This window comes from Ovis canadensis, chromosome 1 (assembly GCF_042477335.2).
Source record: "Ovis canadensis isolate MfBH-ARS-UI-01 breed Bighorn chromosome 1, ARS-UI_OviCan_v2, whole genome shotgun sequence".
NCBI classification, from domain to species: domain Eukaryota; kingdom Metazoa; phylum Chordata; class Mammalia; order Artiodactyla; family Bovidae; genus Ovis; species Ovis canadensis.
Window position 1 is genome coordinate 34930977 of NC_091245.1, and position 13605 is coordinate 34944581.

Below are 13605 nucleotides of genomic sequence, written 5' to 3' on the forward strand. Positions count from 1 at the left end.
TTTTTCTGTATTCCAGTTTCCCAACCATCAACACAAACATCCATAAAGGCTATTAATAAATATGTTGGTGTGTTAGTCATTCAGTCATGTCCAACTCTTTAGGATCCCAAGGACTATAGCCTGCCAAGCTCCTGTGTTCATGGGATTCTCCAGGCAAGAACATTAACGTGGGTAGCCATTCCCTTCTCCAGGGCTTGTTCCCAACCCAGGGACTGAACCCATGTCTCCCGCTTTGCAGGCAGGTTCTTTACCATCTCAGCCACCAGAGAAGCTCAGATATGTTGGTACCAGCCTCCAAATTATTATTGTTGGCTAATATTGTTCTCTGTGCCTTACTGAGGTGTGGAGATTAGCAGCCACAGCAGCGCTGGCTTGACTGTGGACAGGCCATCTTATGTCATTTCCTGTGACGTGGCCATAGCCTTGGTTCTCTCAGTTCTCATCTCATGGAAGCCTCTGGGATCCCCCGGTGCTTCTCGTGGAGCTCCTGTAGCCCAAGGCTATTCCCAGCATTTAGCACCTTGTGTTGCAGTTGCTTCCTCTACCAGCCTGGGACCTTCTTTGCTGCTGCTGCTGCTGCTAAGTCACTTCAGTCGTGTCCAACTCTGTGCGACCCTGTAGATGGCAGCCCACCAGGCTCCGCCATACTTGGGGTTCTCCAGGCAAGAACACTGGAGTAGGTTGCCATTTCCTTCTCCAATGCATGAAAGTAAAAAGTGAAAGTGAAGTCGCTCAGTCGTGTCAGACTCTTTGCGACCCCACGGACTGCAGCCCACCAGGCTCCTCTGCGCATGGGATTTTCCCGGCAAGAGTACTGGAGTGGGGTGCCATTGCCTTCTCCAGGGACCTTCTTTAGGTCATGCTATTAAGTTTTATTCATCTTCTTATCACCAAACTTGTCTCCTGTTTGTAAATGCTGCCTTCATTCCTGTTGCCCAGCTTCCCCTACACCTCTGCAGGGGGTTCTCAGGCTCACATACTGTAGCTTCTACAATGGAGAACAAGTTCCAAAACCCCGGGGAAGAATTTTGGTTATTTTCATATGAGTCAGGTCCACCCTCTTTATTGATTAAACTATACCCATGGACGTGAGATGTTATAATGGTCTCAGCTTTAGGCAAGTGTCCCTTCCCAGGGGAATCTGTCATGGCCAGTGGCATGGAGTCTATACAGTCATATCAACTCCTACTTAAATCCATGGGTTGCAGTGGAGGAGGATGAATCAATTAGGGATGCATTCAGCTTCGTAACAGTAAGAAGCTCTGATTTAAATCAGTGAGTTGCAGCGAGGAAGAAGCATGGATTAGGAATATATCTGCAGGAGTGCAAACATTGGTTTTTGGAGGATGAAAAAACTCTCAGGCATTAAAATGGTTTGTGACCTTCTAAAACTCAGCTGTACCTGACATTGTAAACAGATATGCAGGTGTTAAAACTTGATAGGAGCAGGGATATAAAGGAGTGTCTGAAAATTCTCTTTAGTGGGGTTGAGAAACACTGAGTTCTAATGACAACAATAATATCTAACAGTTATGCAGTACTTAGCAAATGCTAGGAATTTTTTTGGATGTTGTATTAAATTAACTTGTTTAACAATGTATCCATCAAGATACCATTTTACAGTGGTTTAAACAAGTAGGCTTGATTTCCTACTCTACTTGATTTTTCTGCTCCTAAATGAAAATGCAAAGGTGGTTTGACCATGTCAAAACCAGCATATCTTTAGTTCTGTAGACTTTTCCTTCATGCTAATTATCTCATAGTTACAGGATAATTACTGTAGCTCTAGACGTTACATCTACCTTTAATGGTAGAAGAATGGGGAAGAAATGAAGAAAGCAGTGTCTCCTTTTTTTTTCTTCTTTCTTTTTTTTTAATGAGCAGAGTAAAAGCTTTTCCAAGAGCTCTCCTGCTGGACTTCTGCTTAGATACCACTGGGTAGGATTAGGTTGCATCGTCACTTGTAGCTATAAGAGAGGCAGGGAAAGGGGAGCACAAGATTATCATGGCTCACTTAGACCTACACAATTTAATATGATAGCCAGCTATGACTATTTAAAATTTTTCTTATTAAGATATGATTCATATACCATAATATTTATCATATTAAGTGTAATTTTTCATGATTTTTAATATAGTCACAAGATTGTGTACAAGCATCACTATCTAATTCCAGAACATTTTCATCATCCCCTGAAGAAATCTAATATCATTAGTATTCACTCATTTCTCCTACCACCAGGCCCTGGCAATCTATTTTCTGTCCCTACGGATTTGTCTGTTCTGGACATTTCATAAAAATGGAATTATACACTGTATGGCATTTTGTATCTGGGTTCCTTCAGTTAGCATAAGTTTCTCAAGTTTCAGTTAAGTTATAACATCTATCAGTGCTTCTATGAAATCCACTCATTTTTATGACTTTGTAATAGTCAACTCATAAGCCGACTCATTAGAAAAGACCATGATGCTGGGAAAGATTGAAGGCAGGAGGAGAAGGGGATAACAGAGGATGAGATGGTTGGATGGCATCACCGACTCAATGGACATGAGTCAGAGAAAGCTCTGAGAGATGCTGAAGGACAGGGAAGCCTAGCATGTTGCAGTCCACCGTGTCGCAGAGTAGGACATGACTGAGCAACTGAACAACAATAGTCAGCTGCATGGATATTCCACGTCTATTTATCCATTCACTTGTTGATGGACATTTAGGTCATTTCCACTTTTTAGTTGTCATAAATACTGCTATAAACATCCATATACAAGTTTTGTGTAAACGTGTTTTCAGTTCTGTTGGGTATATTCCTAGGAGGGAAATTACTAGATTATATGACACCTCTATGCTTAACCCTTTGAAGAAATACCAGACTTCCTCCAAAGCAATGGCAAATCGATGGGGAAACAGTGGAAACAGTGGCTGACTTTATTTTTCTGGGCTCCAAAATCACCACAGATGGTGACTGCAGCCATGAAATTAAAAGACGCTTACTCCTCGGAAGGAAAGTTATGACCAACCTAGACAGCATCTTCAAAAGTAGAGACATCACTTTGTCAACAAAGGTCTGTCTAGTCAAGGCTATGGTTTTTCCCGTGGTCATGTATGGATGTGAGATTTGGACTATAAAGAAAGCTGAGCGCTGAAGAATTGATGCTTTTGAACTGTGGTATTGGAGAAGACTCTTGAGAGTCCCTTGGACTGCAAGGAGATCCAACCAGTCCATCCTAAAGGAGATCAGTCCTGGGTGTTCATTGGAAGGACTGATGTTGAAGCTGAAACTCTGATACTTTGGCCACCTAATGCAGAGAGCTGACTCATTAGAAAAGACCCTGATGCTGGGAAAGATTGAGGGCAGGAGGAGAAGGGGATAACAGAGGATGAATGGTTGGATGGCATCACCGACTCAATGGACATGAGTTTGGGTGAACTCCAGGAGATGGTGATGGACAGGGAGGCCTGGCATGCTGTGGTTCATGGGGTCACAAAGAGTCAGACACGACTGAGCAACTGAACTGAACTGATAGATCTTGATAGAAATGAGAAAGAGTTTCAGGGACATTCTCACCAGCTTTTGTTTTCCATTCCTTGATTCTAGCCATCCTAGCAGATGTAAAATCGTATATTATTGTGGTTTTGATTTGCATTTACAAAACAGCTACTCATGTTGAGTATCTTTTCATGTGCTTACTAGCTCTGTGTGTATGTTTTTTGGAAAAATGTCTATTTTGATCTCTTGCTTCTTTTTTCAAATGAATTGTCTTTTTAATTGTTGAGTTATGATGACTTTTAATTTAGATCAGTTAAGAGCCTCTTGATGAAGGTGAAAGAGGAGAGTGAAAAAGTTGGCTTAAAGCTCAACATACAGAAAACGAAGATCATGGCACTGGTCCCATCACTTCATGGCAAATCAATGGGGAAACAGTGGAAACAGTGGCTGACTTCATTTTTCTGGGCTCCAAAATCACTGCAGATGGTGATTGCAGCCATGAAATTTAAAAATGCTTACTCCTTGGAAGGAAAGTTATGACCAACCTAGACAGCATATTTAAAAGCAGAGACATCACTTTGTTAACAAAGGTCCGTCTAGTCAAGGCTATGGTTTTTCCAGCAGTCATGCATGGATGTGAGAGTTGGACTATAACGAAAGCTGAGTGCCAAAGAATTGATGCTTTTGAACTGTGGTATTGGAGAAGACTCCTGAGAGTCCCTTGGACTGCAAGGAGATCCAGCCAGTCCATTCTAAAGGAGATCAGTCCTGGGTGTTCTTCAGAAGGACTGATGCTAAAGCTGAAACTCCAGTACTTTGGGCACCTCATGTGAAGAGTTGACTCATTGGAAAAGACTCTGATGCTGGGAGGGATTGGAGGCAGGAGGAGAAGGCGACGACAGAGGATGAGATGGCTGGATGGCATCACCAACTTAATGGATGTGAGTTTGAGTGAACTCCAGGAGTTGGTGATGGACAGGGAGGCCTGGCGTGCTGCGATTCATGGGGTTGCAAAGAGTCAGACACGACTGAGTGACTGAACTGAACTGAATCCTAACCTGTGAGTACACTACAGTTTTTACAGACTGAGTAATAAGAACTCTACAGTAAGTGTTGCTAAGCTGTAGCTAGGTTGGTTTTCCTACTTGTAAGCATATTAGAGGTCTTCCCAGGTGGCACAGTGGTAAAGAATCCACCTGCCAATGCAGGAGACACAAGGTACACAGGTTTGATCCCTGAGTTGGGAAGGTTCCCTGGAGTAGGAAATGGCAACATGCTCCAGTATTCTTGCCTGGAGAATTCCAGGGACAGAGTCTGGTGGGCTGCAACCCATTGTGGTCACAGAGTCAGACATGACTTAGCGAGTGAGCACACATGCATACCTGTCGAAAAAGGATCGTGGCTTGTTCTCTAGTTAAATCCTCACTGATGCCTAAATTATGAAATATAACTTAAAATATAAGAAGCAAATTTGGGCTCTTCACAAAGCTGAATTATACTTCACTTCAGGAATGAAAATGAATGAATAGCTTACACCCAGTTTTTTTGTGCTTTTTTTTTTTTCCCTCTCTCTCCAGATGTCCTGACTTCAAATACTATGAGCATCAGAAAATACCTCCTGAGCCTAATTTTAAGTAGTCAGACTTATGTCCAGTGAGAATCACAAGTATTTTCAAGGGTAGGGTGGATGGACGTGATAGCATGAGAAACGACTGGCCCTTTGGCCAGGCCTGCTTTGTGAGGGCATCTTTCCCAGGGTGGGCGTGGGTGGGTGTGTGCTCGTGCAGGCCCCTGTGGAAGCACGGGTCCGCTGCCTCTCCAGTCACTCTCCACAGGTAGAAGCCGGGCTCTCACTGAATGGTAGTCTCTGATGTTCTGAGTCCAGCACCCTTGAACAGAGGGACAGACTGAATCCAAGCATATGGCATTCACTGTTTGTCGACTTATTTTTCAGGCTTGGAGGGTTCAGGACTTCCCCAAATGTATTTTGCCAAGTGTTTGCATACTGGTGTCTACTAAGGGCCGTGCCTTCTGTATATTTCTGATTCATTTACTCTAGAATGATGAAAACACTATATTTTGGAGATGTGTGACATCCAGAAGAGTTCTTTTGAATTTTTAAATATCCTTTTTGCTTTTTAATGAGACTAACAGAAATGGGTGATCCCAGTGATCACAAAGAGGCCTAAATTTGCCCCCAGCTTCCTGGACACCAAGAAGCTTTGGACATGAGTGTTTTCTGGGGTGTTTTTGCTACAGCACTATTCTAGGGCGTGTTTCTATATACCTGCTCAGCAAAGCTGTTTTTGAGTGAGTTTTCCAGCAATCATTAACTTTTATTTTTTTTAATGAAGCTTCTCAAGTTATTTCTTAGAACAGGGAAATCTCTTTGTCACAAAGAATAAACTCTAGCATAAAAAGCTAGTTAGGTGACCTAGTTCTTTCAGCAAAACCAACAAAAAGGTGCCAGGAGAAGGAAGACAAGAGAGAGAGATGAGGAACTATGAAGAAAAGAGACATAAGACGCATGTGGCCCACTTGTAATGTATGTCTTTATTTGAACCTTCATTCAAACAACAACTGTTAAAGAAGAAAGTAAAGTATTAGGAGAAGTAGGAACACAACCTGGATAGTGGTGATAGTAAGGAATTATTTTTAAATATGATACTACTGCAATTATATTCTAAGGCATATCTTATACTTTATAACTGCATGCTGTGCAGAAAAATAATACAAAGTCTAGAATTCTTTTAAAAGGAATCAGAGTGGGGTACAGATGAAACAAGATGGGCATGAATTGAAATTACACATAGCTGTTGTAAGTACCTGAGAGTCCACTAACTATTCTTTTTAATTTTGAATATGTTTGTAATTTAACATACTAAAGAGTTTTTTTTTTTTTTTTTTTTTTAGATTAACAGTTTGGGATCTCTGAAAGTCTTGGGTTCCTAAAGGAATTTCTTTTGGTTGCATTTGCTTCTATTCCAGACCTCCCTAAATCCCAGTGGAGGGATGTTTTCTCCTTTAGTTGTGGCTGTTTCCCTGTCTGTCTCTCCCTCCTTCCCTCCCTGTATTCTATCCACTTGTCTTTCTGTTCCCACCCTCCTTAATCTGTCTTTCTGTTTTCCTGTCTTCATTTCTTCCTTTTCTGACCTTCACTGGGGTTGACATGAAGAGAAGACATATGTTTTGTATCAAGTTGCTGATATACTTGGGACATATTATCAGGGCCACACAAGGGCTGGGCACCTTCTGGAGACTCTGATGAGTGTGGCAGGCTGCCTGGGCCTGCTTGACCACTAAATAGTCCTACTGGCTGAGGACAAAACTTGATTAGACCACCCTCCCACAACAGTCAGTTCCTGCAAGTTTTGCTGTGAGGTTGGTCTGATTTGATCACTGTCTGATTAGACAGATTAGACTATTGACTCCCAAACTAGCCTCAGAAAGTAAATCAGGGAGAGAATCACCTGTAGAGATTAAAAAAAAAAAATCTTTCAGTAGAGATACCTGGGCAGCTCACAGGGAATTCTGATTGAGATCTGAAGAGAAAAGCTGAAAATCCATAGTTCTGTTAGCCTTTCATGATTCTTATGATCATTAGACTGGGGAATCTTCCCCAGTGGTTCAGATGGTAAAGAATCTGCCTGCAATGCAGGTTCAATTCCTGGGTCAGAACATGGGGTCTCAAAGAGTCAAACATGACTACGTGACCACTTGTGGTGGGTGGTTTAGTCACTCAGTCATGTCCGACTCTTGCAACTCCACAGAATGTAGTCCACCGAGCTCCTCTATCCATAGGATTTTCCAGGCAAGAATACTGGAATGGGTTGCTTTCTCCTTGGGGATCTTCCCAGTGTAGGAATCAAACCCAGGTCTCCTGCACTGCAGGCAGATTTTTTACCAACTGAGCTATCAGGGAAGCCCAAGTGACTACTTACTGCTTCTCTTTTCTACTAGACTTAGTGGTTCTTTGATAGATTGGAGGCATTCTAGTTGCTCAAGGAGCAGATTTAGATTGTATTTCCATGCAGTTCTGCTTTATTACAATGGATATGGCAAATTTTCCACTGGTATCAGTTACTGTTTATAATTGTTTTTATGTAAGAAGACATGTTCGTGAACAAGGTGTGGCATCTGATAGTTACTGCATAAGCATCTGATGGCTCAGTGGGTAAAGAATCTGCCTGCCAATGCAAGAGACACAGGAGATGTGGGCTCAGTCCCTGGGTCGGGAAGATCCCCTGAGGGAGGAAATGGCAGCCCACTCCAGTATTCTTGCCTGAGGAATGCCATGGGCAGAAGAGCCTGGCGGGCTACAGTCCAAAGAGTCGCAAAAAGTCAGACATGACTGAGCACAGACATACATACAAGATAAACAAATGCTGAATACAGAAAAGAAAGTCAAGAAAAAGATAACGTACTTATCAAGTACCTACTCTGGTAGTCAACTTGACTCATCATTTCTATTTTCTCCTTTAATTTTTGCCAGAGCTCTGGAGAGCAGTTATTACTGTCCATCTTCATACTTGATGGCACAGAAGCTCAGAGAAGTTCAATATTATACCCAAAGTCATACAGTGAACCTGTGACAGAAGGAGTATTGAAGCCAGGTTTACCTGTCTTTTCTACCACAGCCTTTCTAAGCCCTGCTGCCCATTTCCCAGTCCTTTCGTAGCCTTAGAGGATTGTGTGCCACGAGGGGAAATCTGTTTAGAGGTCAGGAAACCTGACCAATGTGGCAGGCTGCCCGAGCTTCCTTTGCTGGGCTGTACCGGCATGTTTGTTTTTCTTGGTCCACAACTGGATAAAGGGTCCCACTGAAAGCTTTGTTGCTGCTCAGAATACCAGGGTGTCATGGCGGGGAACTGTTGGGCAAGGGAACATGATATTTGAGGGACAGAGGCCTCTTCAGGATGGTTTGCCCATATTGGAATTTGTATAGGGAACCTTGTCATAAGCCTGAAACATGGGGAGTTTTGTGAGCACCGTCCAGTACCTTGGCCTTCTCTGATAGTGGGGAAGGTCAGAATGTGAGCTGGAAAGAAAAACCGCCCCCAGTGGATTCCAGGCTCTGCGTATGTCACTCAGCTGGTGTCTTGCGCACTGGCCTTCCTTTCTGTGGTCTATTTTCCAAGATACTTTGCTCAAACAGGATCCTTGTAAAGACGCAGATCTGATTATGTTCCTCCCTAGTGAAATCCTTTCAATGACTCCCCATCCCAAGAGCCTCCTGCACTGCAATGAAGACCCTTCCTGGGCTGGCTGTGTCCCTCCTGCATGTTCTACCCCTCCCTGCATCAGAAGCATCCAGAGTCCTCGCACTTCATAGCTGTGCAGCCTATCCTGGAAACAGTGGAAAAGAACCCCAAGAAAGTATATAAAATTTAGTTCTGACTTGCATGGTGCCTGGCAGGATTTGATTTTTCCATGTGTTTGTTGCCTGTCTTTCCCACTGTTCTGTAAGCTCCCCGAGAGCATGGTCTTTAACTTGTCTCCTGTTGTATCATCAGTGTGGAACAATGCCTAGTGCATAGTAGGTGCTCACTTAAATGATTCAGGGAATAGCTGAATGGTTGTCACTATGCAGTGCTGTTCAAGGTCAAAAGAAAGCATGGTTATGGCCAGAGTGGTCAAGGAGGGCTTCACAGTGTACCTGTTGTGAAGGAATTAGGCTTTGAGAAATCAGAGGAACTGGTTGTGGTTTTAGTCTTAAGAGGATCAGAATTTTTGTAGGGCTCTTGGTATATTGGAAGGAAGATGGGTTTTATAACCAAAGAGATCTAGGTTCAAATTTGGACTCTTTCAGTTACCCGTTTTGTGACTTAAAGACCTCTGAGTTTCAGTTTCTTCACCCGTAAAATGAGATTGATATTACTGTTTTTATTCTTGTGAGGAATTAAAGCAATATCACATATGAAGCACGTGCCATAATGCAGAGCACGTATTGGGCTCTCCATCAAGGGTAAGTAAAACCTTATACAGATACAGTGTGACTGAATGCCTGGGAAACGGATTATTTAGAGGAGGTAGTTAAATTTACTGAAAATGGCACAATTGTTCAACTGGCACAGAAGAATCAGAGTTACGGTAGACTCCACGGCACGGTAGCTGTTTTCATGTGCTGTGAGGATTTCTCTCTGTCTGCACTTTTTTGACTTTGGAAAATGGAGGTAGGGGGATGTGCCTCCATCTTACCCACCTGATGTATAGATTCCCTCTGCCCTAATACTGGGGACCTGTTGCAAGGTAAGGCTTTTCTGGCAGGAGATCATGATGAGAAGAAGAGGAGGATGGAAATAAGCCTTTTTTTTTTTTTACATAGAAAAATTAGAACTGCTCTTCCCATGACAAACATACTCCTGACTTTCCTTCTGCTGTGTATGTGTGTGTGTGTGTGTGTGTGTGTGTGTTTCCTGTGCGTGTGTGTGTGTGTGTGTGTGTGTTTCCCTGTAGACCTTGGCCTGAGAGTTTTCACTCTGGTCATGATCCTGACCTCTACCTAATTCTTCCCTTTTCTATTAGGACATCTCTCCCTTTCTCCACCCACCTCTGCTTCTCTTGGACTCCTAGAAAATGCCAAGTTCTTTTCTGCCTTGGATTCTTTGAATCTGCCAATCCCTTTGACTGAAATTCTCCTCTGCCTCTTTCATTTTTCAGAAAATCAGCAGGCTCCTTTTCCTGTAGTGGTACTGGAGCAAAATAACAGTATTGGTTTTTCATTATTTATTTTACATGATGCCAAGATCTATTTCTTGGCATCATGGAATGTTTTCTTTTTTTTTCCAGTATTCCCTGGTGCAAGAAATGGCAACCCACTCCAGTATTTTTGCCTGGGAAGTCATGGACAGAGGAGCCAGGTGGGCTACAGTCCATGAGGTCACAAAAGAGTTGGACACAACTTAGGGACTAAACCGCCACCACTTCTCTCCCTTGGGCTCCCTGTAGAGCTGCTGTCTCTTCATGGAGAGTTGTTAACAATAATCCCTGCACCCGTCTTCTCACCCTACTGAGCCTTCAGGCAGTTCCTCTGCTTTAGACTGTTGCAGGTGGTTTTGTCCCTCTCCCTATGAATCCAGCAGGCTTCCCTTGTGGCTCAGCTGGTAAAGAATCTGCCTGTAATGTGGGAGACATGGGTTCGATCCCTGGGTTGGGAAGATCCCCTGGAGAAGGGGAAGGCTACCCACTCTAGTATTCTGGCTTAGAGAATTCCATGGACTGTACAGTCCATCGGGTAGCAAAGAGTTGGACACAACTGAGCAACTTTCAATTTCGGTTTCTTTCTGTGAATCCAGTAGATGGCCCTGCTGGGGACCCAGTTCCTCCCCTTCCCCAGTAGAAGATGAGTCCCGGCAGAGGGGTTACCAGAGCTGAGTAGCAAAGAGGGGCCAGGAATACTTGTCATCAGGGTATCCAGGACAGGAAGGAGGGAGTGACTGGATGGTAGAGTCAAGGAGGAGAAAGTTGATGTGGAAATGACTCAGTTGTTCATTGAAAGATGAATGGATAAAGATGTGGTGCATAGATACGATGGAAGATTACTCAGCCATAAAAAAGAATGACATAATGTCATTTGTAGCAATATGGATGGACCTAGAGATGATCATACTAAGTGCAGTCAGACAAAGACAAATACATCACTTATATGTGGAATCTGAAAAGTAGAACAAATGGGCTTATTACAAAGCAGAAGCAGACTCACAGATGTGGAAAACAAATGTGCGGCTACCAAAGGGGAATGGGGGTAGGGGAGAGGTAAATTAGAAGTTCGGGTTAGCAGACAGACTCTGCTGTATATAAAATAGATGAACAAAAAGGCCCTACTGTACAGTGCAGAGAACTGTATTCAATATCCTGTGATAGACCATAATAGAAAAGAATATGAAAAAAATTATATATATATATGTATAACTGAATTACTCTACTATATACCAGAAACTAACACAACACTGTAAATCATCTAAAGTCAATTAAAATCAACTGAAGTCAATTAAAAAAAAGTCAGTTGCTGACTGATGTCTGAAATAACAGTATTATCTATATAAAAAAAGTAATTTAGGACTAAAAATAACCAACACAATATGGTTTAACACCAAAATGTGGTGGCCTGTTCATAGTTCTCACCTTAGAAGTTATCCCCTCAGGGAGACCATTTCAAGTGGGCTGCTTCTACGCTCCATGTTTAAGTCCCCATTGCACTTCCTACTCTCTAGAAATGCATTGTTTATTCTTTTGTGTTGTTTAGTTGTCTAAACGATATTTAATTGCCAGAGTCCCCCAAATGTCATCTAAGCTCCATGAAGGCAGGGACCTGCCTGCTTGCTCCCCAGTGCCTAGAACTGTATCTGTAAATAAACAGTTTATTTTTTTTTTCTGTTTTCTTTTAACTTTTTTCTTTTTTTTTTTAAATTTTATTTTTACTGTATTTTACTTTACAATACTGTATTGGTTTTGCCATACATTAACATGAATCCGCCACGGACGTATACGAGCTCCCAGTCCTGAATCCCCCTCCCACCTCCCACCCCATATCATCTCTCTGGATCATCCCTGTGCACCAGCCCCAAGCATCCTGTATCCTGTATCGAACATAGACTGGCACTTCGTTTCTTACATGATAGTATACATGTTTCAATGCCATTCTCCCAAATCATCCAACCCTCTCCCTCTCCCTCACAGTCCAATAGACAGTTTAAATCAGTATGTGTTGAATGAATGGACAGGAATGACTGTGGCAATCCAAGTTGCTTTTGGTGAGATTAATGTTGTAGTTGGTGAGATTTGCAGTTGCCTACAGTCCTCTAAGGCAGGTCAGGCAATGCTGATACAGACTTGGTTATTATCATCACGATTATTACTTTGTTTCAAACCCTTCTGAGGATGCTAGGCATGTTGTGGACTCAGGGAAGTAAAAGCCTTGCAACAGATGGTACCACCTGCAAAAGAATTAAGTCTGATTTCTCTACCCCAGCCTCCACTCCTTATCACAGATATGAATAAACACACACCCAGTTGTTTTTAATGCTCTCTTTGGAGGGATGGCACATTTATATTCTGAGTCAGGCAAGAAAAGTCTCTAGCCACAGGACAGCTGGGAACTCAGGTCCGTGGAGAGCGCCCAAGATGGAGGTGAGGAGAAGGCGCCTCCTTGTCTGGTGACAGCAGCTGGGGCCTCCTCTGCCTCCCTCCCCACAAAAATCCCTTTGGAACCAGCTCATGCTGGGATCCTGCCTGCCAGACAGAAACAGATGGCCTCAGGCCGCCGCCGATCCGGTGGCATGGACTGCATAGCTGCTGCTTTACTCACGGCCAGGGAGACAGAGATGGGGATGGTGGAGGTGAGGGCCGGTCACCTTGCGTTCCCTCCACAGCTGAGGTGACTCACTCTGCCTCAGCTGAAGTTTCACATCAGGTTCTGTGGGTTGCAGGCATTCTGTCTGCTCATGCCAGTGAGAGGCAGACTTGGCCGGGTGTATTTGCAAATGTGTACGCCTTCAATCAAAGCATTTGAAAAAGATACTTTATTTTTCCCCTTCCTCCTTCACCTGCCACAGAAGGGGTTGCTGGAGTCAGTTTAGCAGTTGTTCATGAAGTACAGCCTCCTGCTCTGGGCAGCCCTGAGGAGTGGCTTCTCCCATCTGCCTGAGATGGTGTGGGCGGCTTGAAAAGGTGGCGCAGCGATGGGGAGATGGATGGTTTCCTCTCTGGAGCCAAGATTGTCATCTGCTAGAGGTGGGACCCTTGGCAGGTCACTTAACCTCCATAACCTCCTGCTGTCTTATGAAGGTGGGACTGGATTGGGGACATCATATAGCTTCGCTCTCAGTTTGTTCTTATCAATTGGAAATTTCTGTTTGGAGCAGAGCAAGGGATGACAGATAAGTCAGTCTCAGCTAAACCAGAAAGAAATATCCACTCTTTTTTTTTTTTGGCTGCACCCCGCAGTATGCCAGATCTTAGTTCCCCAACTAGGGATCAAACCTACGTCTCCTGCAGTGGAAGTGCGGTCTTAACTGACCACAGGAGAAGTCCCAAGAAACAGCCACTCCTGATGTTTTCCAGGTGTATGGACGTGGGTAGTAGTTCACATGCTGTATATTACCTGACTTGATGGTAATAT

At 43.4% G+C, this 13605-nt stretch overlaps 1 protein-coding gene across 16 annotated transcripts in view; it reads left to right on the plus strand.

The window, feature by feature from the left end:
- Positions 1 to 13605, plus strand: part of FGGY (FGGY carbohydrate kinase domain containing) — a 510923-nt gene that overhangs the window by 131464 nt on the left and 365854 nt on the right. The gene's annotated exons all lie outside the window — the stretch shown is intronic.